Here is an 8,968-nt window from a genome sequence, read left to right as displayed (position 1 = left end):
CACCACCCTTGAATCCTTACGCGTCGGTTCTTGATTCGTTGCCGTCACTTGATCATTCCGCGCAAGGTTTTCTTTTTTTTTTCTTTTTAATTAGGTGGTTGGGAAGAAAGTCGTTTTTCCCAATACACTGTATTGTTCTATAGATGTAAACGTATACGTCAGTCAGCGGTGGTAAAGGATTGATCCTAGCTGTCTGAATTGGGCACTGATTCAAGTGATGGCAACGGGAAATCCTGTGCAACTTTCCCGAGATTTGATTTGTACCTTACAACCAAATAAATAAAACCCTTTTTAATTGATTATTAAGGCTTTTACAAAAAAAAAAAAAAATGGGGGGGGCGCTTGTCCAAGAGGAAAGCTAAATTTCCAAATTACCTTATTAACACTGCTAGCTAAAACGCTATAGGAGTATAAATCTGCGTTTGTATTTCTGTAATAAGAAATAATCAAGGAATGGAAAGCCTCCCCTGACCCGATGTTTTCCCGTAGATTTGGACCTCGGTTATCCAGCCAGCTATGAAAGGTTGCCTTGGATTGCTTCACGTCAAGGTTCAGGCGTGCCAGTTTTTACCATTTACGAACAAGTATGTCTAGTTCGCTTATTCTTTGTTCCCTTGTGGCAGAATCTGGAACAGCATTACTCCTGACTTCTCTAGTTTTGTGTGAATTAAGTGACTTAACTGAATTAAGTGACTTACTCAGAGAGAGCTCAGTTATAGTTATAGTTAATGGCAGCCTTGGTTGCCTTTGCCCAAGGAAGAAGGCAAATCAATTTTGCCTTGAAAAACAGGATTTAAGGGAGCACCTAGAGGGGCAAATATCTGCCATTTCCCCATCATATTACTGTAGTATGAGGAAGTAGGGGCTACCATAGCAGTTTGTGTCAAGACAGTATACAATATAGCAAAATGTTTTTCATTCTTCCTCTTGCCTATAGAAGGTGGGGTGAAGAAGCTTAAAAGTTGGTTAGGAAAAAATATGCTGAGCATAGAAGTATCTCTTTAGTAAGACCATTTTTTTATTTTATAATATAATACTAGTAATAGTTACAATTGTTTATTTAGTGACTGAAGTTACAATGACACAGAAAAAGCGATTTATGATCAGTTTTAACACTTATGATTGCAGCAGCATCCCCATGGTCAAGTGATCAAAATTAAGGTGCATGGCAACTGGCTTGCATTTATGACAGTTGCACTGTTCTGAGTCATGTGATCACTATTTATAACCTCAGCTGGCTTCTGACAAGGTAAGTCAATATGGGAAATCAGATATGCTTAAAACACCTTGATTTTACTTAATAACTGCAGTGATTTGCTTAACTGTGGCAAAAAAGGTCATAAAATGGAGCCAACCTCACCTAATTTGGGGCTCAATTATGGTGGTACGTCAAGGACTACCTATATGATGTGCTTTCAAATACCATTTTTATAAGCAGAGGATAGTTGTCATTGAACAATTCCCCCAAATATTCAGAGCTTTGTGTAAATTCTGTGTCTGTAAAGAATCAGTTATAAAAAATCAGCTCTGTAAATATGTCAATTATACATCCTATTTAGAGAAAAAATATCAAAGGAGGTATGGAAGAGAATACAATAAGTGAAATAGACATCACCATGAAAACAAAGACAGAATAATCTTCAGTAATCCATTCAAATTTGTATTATGACAATATCTCACTCAATTGATAAAATTTTACAGCAAGTCATTTGGAGTTCTATTTATAATCTTCCTACGTTATCACTTGTTATTATTATCGCAAAAATAAAAAGAAGAAAAGAGGAAAGGCTGCACATAGCTTTTTCAGAATACCAGTTAGAAAAATAAAATATCTCAAATCAAAACCCCTGTTGATTTCATGGATTTGCCATTTTTTGTGTTTGCTTTCAGTTTCTAAATCCAGCCTATCGACTTGATATTTCTTGTTGATATCTTAGCTCATAGAAACTTTTATTAACTGCACAAAATAATATTTTTTATATATCACATTTAGAATGTTGGTCTAAGAAGAGAGGCTTCCATGCCATTGGCCCTGCCCTTTGAAACCTTGTCCTCCAGAGATGAGATGGGCCCCCACTTTCCTGGCCTTCAAGAATGTCTGAAAACTTAGCTCTGTTGAGCTATTTGGGACCCACAGAGGAGCATGCAGCTATGGGATTGGTTAGCACAGTGATTTATTTTCCTTGTATTTTAATTTTAATTATTGTATTCTTAATTGCCTCCAAATAAATGTACCGATTTTATGTTTTTTACTTGTATACTGCCCAGAGTCATTCTGTGAGGAATATGGACAATTTCTAAATGTGATGTATAAACAAAACCATATATATTAGGAAAGAGTTTTTTTAAAGTGAATTGCTTGGCAATAGATGGCACTATTGGTCAACTAACAGGAAGAGATTTGTTTGGGAAGGTGTGTGAGAGAGATAATCACACTTGTAGCAGTAATTACTTTTCGGAGTTTAATGAGGATATGAAAGATCTGCTTTCCTGGCAAATTATAAAAATAATAATATTGAGATAATATTTATCTCTTTAAAAACCCTTACACAAATTAAATAGGTCATAAATTAGGCAAAAATAGTTCATAAATTGCCAAGTCAGAATAGAATTCTCTGATAACTAAAGGTGCCACTTTAACATGGAATGTTAAGAATAGAAGTCACAGTTGTGAGCCCAACAATACACTGAGATTTTATATAAATAGGAATCCCATGTAAGAGCATAATGTAAAGAAACTAGGATATGGGCATGAACTACAGCATAGTTTCACAATTGATATGACTTAAAAAACCAATATATTTCACAAGTTGCACAAAGAAGCAACGCCAGTAGATAAACCTTCCTTCCATTATAGTAGGTAGTCAGAAAGCATAGATAGGATCCAGTGCGTACATATGTTCCTCATTTGAAACCAGGAATAATGAAATTATATTTTACAGTTCCCTCAAACATAGGTTGTTGTGAAGCCAATGGGGAGCAGGGGCAGAATTAGTTTAGAAAATAGCTGCAATGAACGCAAGCAAAAGCTTGTTGATATTTTTAAAAAAAATATTTTCACCTTGCAGAAAATCAAGGAATGAGACTTCCAGGTAAGCTACATATCTCCTCTTTTGACATGATGACTGGGAATAATGCACATGTAATTAGGCACTACAAATATCCAGATAATTTTTAAATGGCAAAAATGAGAGTTTCTGTGACATTACTGTCATTTAGAGATCATCCAGATTTTGCAGTGTAAATATGAGTGCCTAGTTTGTGCTATAGTCATCCACTAGGTACTAAGTTTAAGGCTGATATAGAACCCTGAAAAGCTATGTATTGACGCACTAGATAGTATCCTGATTGTCATCCTGTAGTACAAATTAAAAATTATTCTGTAAGAAGAAAAAAGAACATCAAATATAGAGAAAGATTTAGAAATTTAGAGTCAAATTTCATGCAAGGCCTGTTTTATTTAAATAGTATTGTATTTGGCAAATCAGCATCAGCTGGTAAAAATACTTATAGCCATCAGATACTAAACAGTGAAATGCACTGGAGATTATGTCTACAATATTCCCATTTCTATGGCTCTGTGGTCTTTCATTGGATAAATATTTTTTTCATTAAATTCTCACATTGGAAGAAAAAAGGCCCAGAGGAGAGGTTTTTCTCCATTTGGACGAAATGCACCTGGCTAAATTGATATCTAACTATAAACATTTCTGAATAGAATTCATAAATGAAGCATGCCTATTGTGACCCAAACTTCCAGCATTTTTTCTCAGTCTCAAGCAGGAGAAGGAAAACAGCAAGGGGATTTCCCTAACTTTCTTTTTCTTGGAAAAAAGGGTTTTTTTCTTTTCCTTTTAAAATCAGGTAGAAATTACCGGATGAGATTATTATGCCTCGATGCTCTTCACAGTTCATCTGAAGAAGATTGAAAATTTAAGATTTAACATTTTTGCTCAGCCTTAGATTAAGATAGAACTTGCTGGAAGCAGGATTTTTCAGGTAACAAAATTGGTAAAAGTATCTCTGATTCAAAGGCTGTCTGTTCTTTAGTAAAGTAGAAAAAATAGGAAAGAGCAGCGCTAAGCTTAATGTCTTTTCTGTGCCTGCTAATTAATTCTATATTGTTTCCAATATTTACAGTCTTTGTGCATGCTAACTAAATAGTTAGGTGTTTTTTTTCCTGGAACCTGGCACTTATTTTACATCAGAGCTAAGTTTATATTAAAGGAGCTTCATCATTTTGGGATCTAGTACCCGGTGTTGGTGGTAAGAAAAGGTCAAAAAGGCGGTAACAGCATGATCAAAGTCCTATCTCTTTTCTACATCTGCATATAAAGGGACTGTGTGTTAATCACACTATTACAATCATCATGTTGACTTTTTCTATCTTTCCTGATAACATTATTGTAACTTGCCTTGAAAACCTTACCTTATCTTTTGTAATATTCTTATTGTTAGATCGGGTAGATCGGTTCACATTGAGAGGCGAGACTCGGAAGTGTACATTCAGCTCTTTAGTGCATGTAAAGAATGGAACAACAAAAAGGCTTGCGAGCCGCTTGGCTTTATACAGCCGGCCGGCGGCTCGGCAGCCAATGGCAGCGCTTTGAATCTTCCGCGATCGGCTCGGCCAATCGCGGTTGATTCTTAGCGCTCCAATCACATGAGTTCGGTTAGCCAATCACGTTGCGGTCCGTGTGGACCAATCGGAATGCAAGTCTACAAGAATGTTAATACAGAACACCCCTCCCCTCATGGTTTCGTCCGACGTAGCGTGGTGACGTAGTCGCGCAAGTAGGTGGGGCTCCGTACCTGCCTAGTTGACTTGCGCGGCTCAGTCTGTGTGTGATGGTCGGCCGGTTCGGATGGGCTCCGCGTCGCTCTCAACCTTTTCGATGGAACCACCTGGAAGGGTGAGCCAGGCCTGTCGCTGCAGCTCCCACCCAGTCTACCTGGGTCGGTCGAGCTGCAGTCCCTGCTGCTCCCGCCTGGTCTTTCTGGGCTGGTTGAGCTGGCTTGGCTGTACCTTCCAGGTGAAGCTCCTGTCTGCAACAGCTCGAGATCTGCTGGTGAGTATGGTTGGTTTATTTGGACGTTGCTATCTTTTGGTGGGGGTGTTCGGCTTGCTTGGGGGTGTACCGCTGGCGTTCCGGCCTTTGTTGTCCCACTGCTTGGTTGTTGTGGTTCCCCCTCCCTCTCTGCTTTCTGTGGTTGTTGTTCTCGGGGCGTCGGGGGTGTTGGTGGCTAGCCTAGACCGTAGCTGGTCGATGTGCCGCTTCCAGCTTCTTCCATCCGTGGTTTGGAGTCTGTATGACCGGGGGCCGGTTACCTGTGTTATTTGTGCAGGTACCCAGAGTGGGTCTCCCGTGAAATTCTTTGCGTAGACTGTGTCCCCGATGTTGAATGCCTGGTGCCGGCTGGAGGAATCTGGGGGTTTCTCCGGGTTGTAGGTGGGGTGTAGCCAGTCCAGCGGGGACCTCAATTTCCTGCCCATCAGTAGTTCTGCTGGGCTTTTGTTTGTGGTTGTGCTGGGCGTAATATGCTGTATGAGTAGCATTCTGTTTATCTTTTCTTGAATGTCGCCGGTTTCAATTTTCTGGATGGTTTTCTTTATGTATTGAACCATCCGTTCCACCCGTCCATTCGCCGCCGGGTGAGCCGTCGAGGTTAGGGCGTGTCTGATGCCCCGCTCGGCCAGGTATTTTTCAAATGCCAGTGCCGTGAACTGCGGCCCGTTATCTGACACTAAGACATCTGGCAACCCATGTCTCGATTTGCTTGTCCATCCCTGGCCACCAAGCGTAACTTCTGGCCAGGGCTTTCATCTTGACAACACCCGGGTGCCCCTCGTGTAGCATTGCCAGTACTCTTTTCTGTAGTGTCTCTGGTATAACTACCCGGTCTCCCCAGAGTATGCACCCTTTCTGTGTGAACAGCTCGGTTTGCCGGTTCCTGAAGGCTTTGAACTGTTCGCTGCCCTCATTTTCCGGCCACCCCCGCTCTACCCAGCTCAGTACCCGCGCCAGCCGTTTGTCTTTATTTGTTTCTCGGGCAATGTCTGGCGCGGTTAAGAGCGGGCTGGGTAGAGTCTCTATTTGCAGGGTCGTTGTTGTGGGCGCTGGGTTGTCGTCCAAGTCTGGTAGGGGTGATCGGCTTAGTGCATCTGCGTGCAGGATATTCTTGCCGGGTCGGTGTGACAGCTCGTACGAGTAAGCGGCAAGGAACTCGGACCACCTTGTCATCCGGGGTGACAGGATGTTTGGGGTGGCCTTGTTCCCTGCTAGTATCCCGAGTAAGGGTTTGTGGTCCATAATGATTGAAAAGGTCCTACCATAAAGGTACTCATTGAACCTTTTCACTCCGGAGATGATGGCGAGGGCTTCTTTGTCCAGCTGGCTGTAATTTCTCTCCGGTCTGGCCAGCGTTCTTGAGAAGAAGGCGATGGGTGCTTCCTTCCCGTCGGGTAGGGTGTGGCTGAGGACTGCTCCAATGCCGAAGGGCGATGCGTCGCATGTCACCGTTAGTGGCAGGGTCTCGCTATACTGGATCAGGACTGCGTCTGATGTTAGCAGGTTTTTTGTCTGTTGGAATGTAGTCTCCTCCCGCTTCCCCCAAGTCCAGGTGGCTGCTTTATCGAGTAGCCTGTGCAGGGGCTCCGCCACAGTCGCCTTCTGGGGTAGGAAAACATTGTAAAAGTTAAGCAGTCCCAAGAATGCCTGTAGTTCTGCCTTGTTTGTTGGTGTGGGGGCTTCCTTAATGGCTCTGAGTTTCTTTCTGGTGGGGTGGATTCCATGCCGGTCTAGGAGGTACCCCAGGAATTCGACCCTCTCGGTGTAGAGTTGGCATTTGTTTTTTTTGACTTTAAGGCCAGCGTCTTTGAATTTTTGCAGCACCGCCCTTAAATAGGTTTCCAAATGTTCCTTGTTGGCGGCTGCGACTAGCACGTCATCAAAGTAGGGGACCACTCCTTTTATTCCCTGGAGGAGTCTTTCCATGAGGCTTTGGAAGACTCCTGGGGACGCTGACTCAATTGGAGTCGGTTGCATCGGAAAGCCCCCAGTGTGTGACAATCGTTTGCGCTTCGGCTGTCTCGGCATCGACCGGCAATTGCTGGTAGGCTTGCGCCAGGTTGAGTTTTGCGAAGACCCGGCGTCCCCCCAGTGAGTGCAGAAGGTGCTGTACTACTGGGACGGGGTAGGCGCTTTGCTGCAGCGCGTGGTTGAGGGTGGCCTTATAGTCACCGCAGATTCTTATGGAGCCATTGGGTTTGATGGGGGTGACTATGGGTGTTTCCCAGCGGGCATGGTCAGTAGGCTCTAAAATCCCTTGCGCGACGAGCTTGTCTAGTTGCTCGTCGATTTTAGGTTTGAGCGCGAATGGCACTCGCCGCGGTTTGAGGCGGATCGGGGTGACGTTAGGGTTAAGGTTGAAGGAGATAGGGGCCCCTCGGTACTTGCCTAGAGTGTCATCGAAGACCTCCTGGAAGTCCCTCACGAGCGTCACTTCCCAGTCAGCCTCGTCTGTGTGGTGGATGCCTGCCACTTCTATTCCCAGCGGGGAGAACCACTGCAGGCTGAGCAAGCAGGGGCGGTCTTTGTCTACGACTGTAAGTGGCAATACCTTGGTGTGGTCTTTGAAGGTTTCTTTAAAATGTCCGATGCCGGCTACAGGGATGCGGTTTCCCTGGTAGTCCTTCAGGATTAGTTTTTGGTCGTCTAGCTCGTGGCGGTGGATTGTTGGCACTAGGCGCTTGATTGTGCACCAAGAGACCATGGAGAGGTAGGACCCGGAGTCCACTTCCATCTCGCAGGGCTGGTCTTCGATGCTCACCTCCACGTGTACCTTTTGGGCGTCCATGGTCGATGAGTGGCCGATGACGACCGTCTGGTGGGTTTCTTCGCGCCGCTGTGCTTTGCTGAGTTGTCTGCTGCGGCCGTCACGGCTCCATCGGCTCTCGGTTTGGCGGTCTCGCTTTCTGGGGGGGTGCCGTCTCGTCATCGGGGGCTGCTGCCTCGTCGTTGGGGGCTGTAGTTTTTCTTGTTCCAGCACACCTTGGCGATGTGCCCCCGCTTCTCGCAATGCCGGCAGATGGCGTCGAGGAAACGGCATTCGGAGCGGGGGTGGTCGCCGCCGCAGCCGGTGCAATGGAATCCCGACTTACGTCCCCGCCGGTCCCGCCGGTCACATTCAGCCTGGAGCCGGTGGATCTCCTCTTCCTCGTCATCAGTGTCGGATTGGGGGTCGATGTTGCCGTGATGTGTGGTCGTTTCTCGGTGGCTGGCTTCTCCGGGCCTCGCTGGTGCCGGGGTTGCTTCGTTGCTTGGCGGTCATTCTGTTGTGTTCGCCTGCCGCATCTGGGCTGCCGGATTGGCGGGTGGCTTCGGCTGCGGTTGCCTCGGCGAGGGTGTCGGCGAGGGAGATGTCGCCTTTGGCCATCAGCCGGCTCTGCAGTACAGGGTCTCTGAATCCGAGGACGACTCAGTCGCGTAACGCCTCGTCCAGTTTGGGAAACCCGCATAAGCCCCCTAAGTTCCTTAGCTGGGCCACAAAATCACCTATGGTTTCGCCCTCGTGCTGGTCTCGCCGATAGAAGTCGTGCCTTCGGATGAGTATGGGCACGGCAGGTGCATAATGGCGGCGCAAGATGGGCTCGAGGTCAGCCCAGTCCATTTCTTTTACGTCAGCGGGCTTTGCCAGCGCCTTGACCATCTTGAATACCGCGGGGCCACATGCATCAAGAACACGGCCCGTTTCCTCTGCCCGTTGGCGTGCTTGAGATTGCTGCATTCCAGGAACATCTGGAAGCGATCGGTGTACGATTCCCAGTCCTCGGTGGCTGAGTCGAATGGAGCGGGTGGCGGGGTGCTGCTGGCCATCTTTTGGGTCACTGCGCGCTGTCTGCCATGTGCTGGTTGGTTCCTCGCCTCACGATCCCACCCTCGTCGCAAGTGTTAGATCAGGTAGATCG

General features: G+C 45.8%; 1 long non-coding RNA gene across 1 annotated transcript; it reads left to right on the top strand.

The window, feature by feature from the left end:
• The first annotated feature begins 15 nt into the window (after window positions 1-15).
• On the top strand, window positions 16-4,439 carry LOC148124181 (uncharacterized). Its single transcript, XR_015740229.1, has 4 exons — window positions 16-66; window positions 490-584; window positions 1,129-1,249; window positions 1,994-4,439. It is a non-coding gene; the product is annotated as an uncharacterized LOC148124181 (long non-coding RNA).
• The last annotated feature ends 4,529 nt before the right edge of the window (window positions 4,440-8,968 follow it).

This window comes from Pseudonaja textilis, chromosome Z, assembly GCF_049901715.1.
Source record: "Pseudonaja textilis isolate UNSWEBS1 chromosome Z, rPseTex1.2, whole genome shotgun sequence".
NCBI classification, from domain to species: Eukaryota; Metazoa; Chordata; class Lepidosauria; order Squamata; family Elapidae; genus Pseudonaja; species Pseudonaja textilis.
The sequence above is the reverse complement of the archived record's forward strand: the minus strand, read 5'-3'. Positions and strand labels throughout refer to the sequence as shown.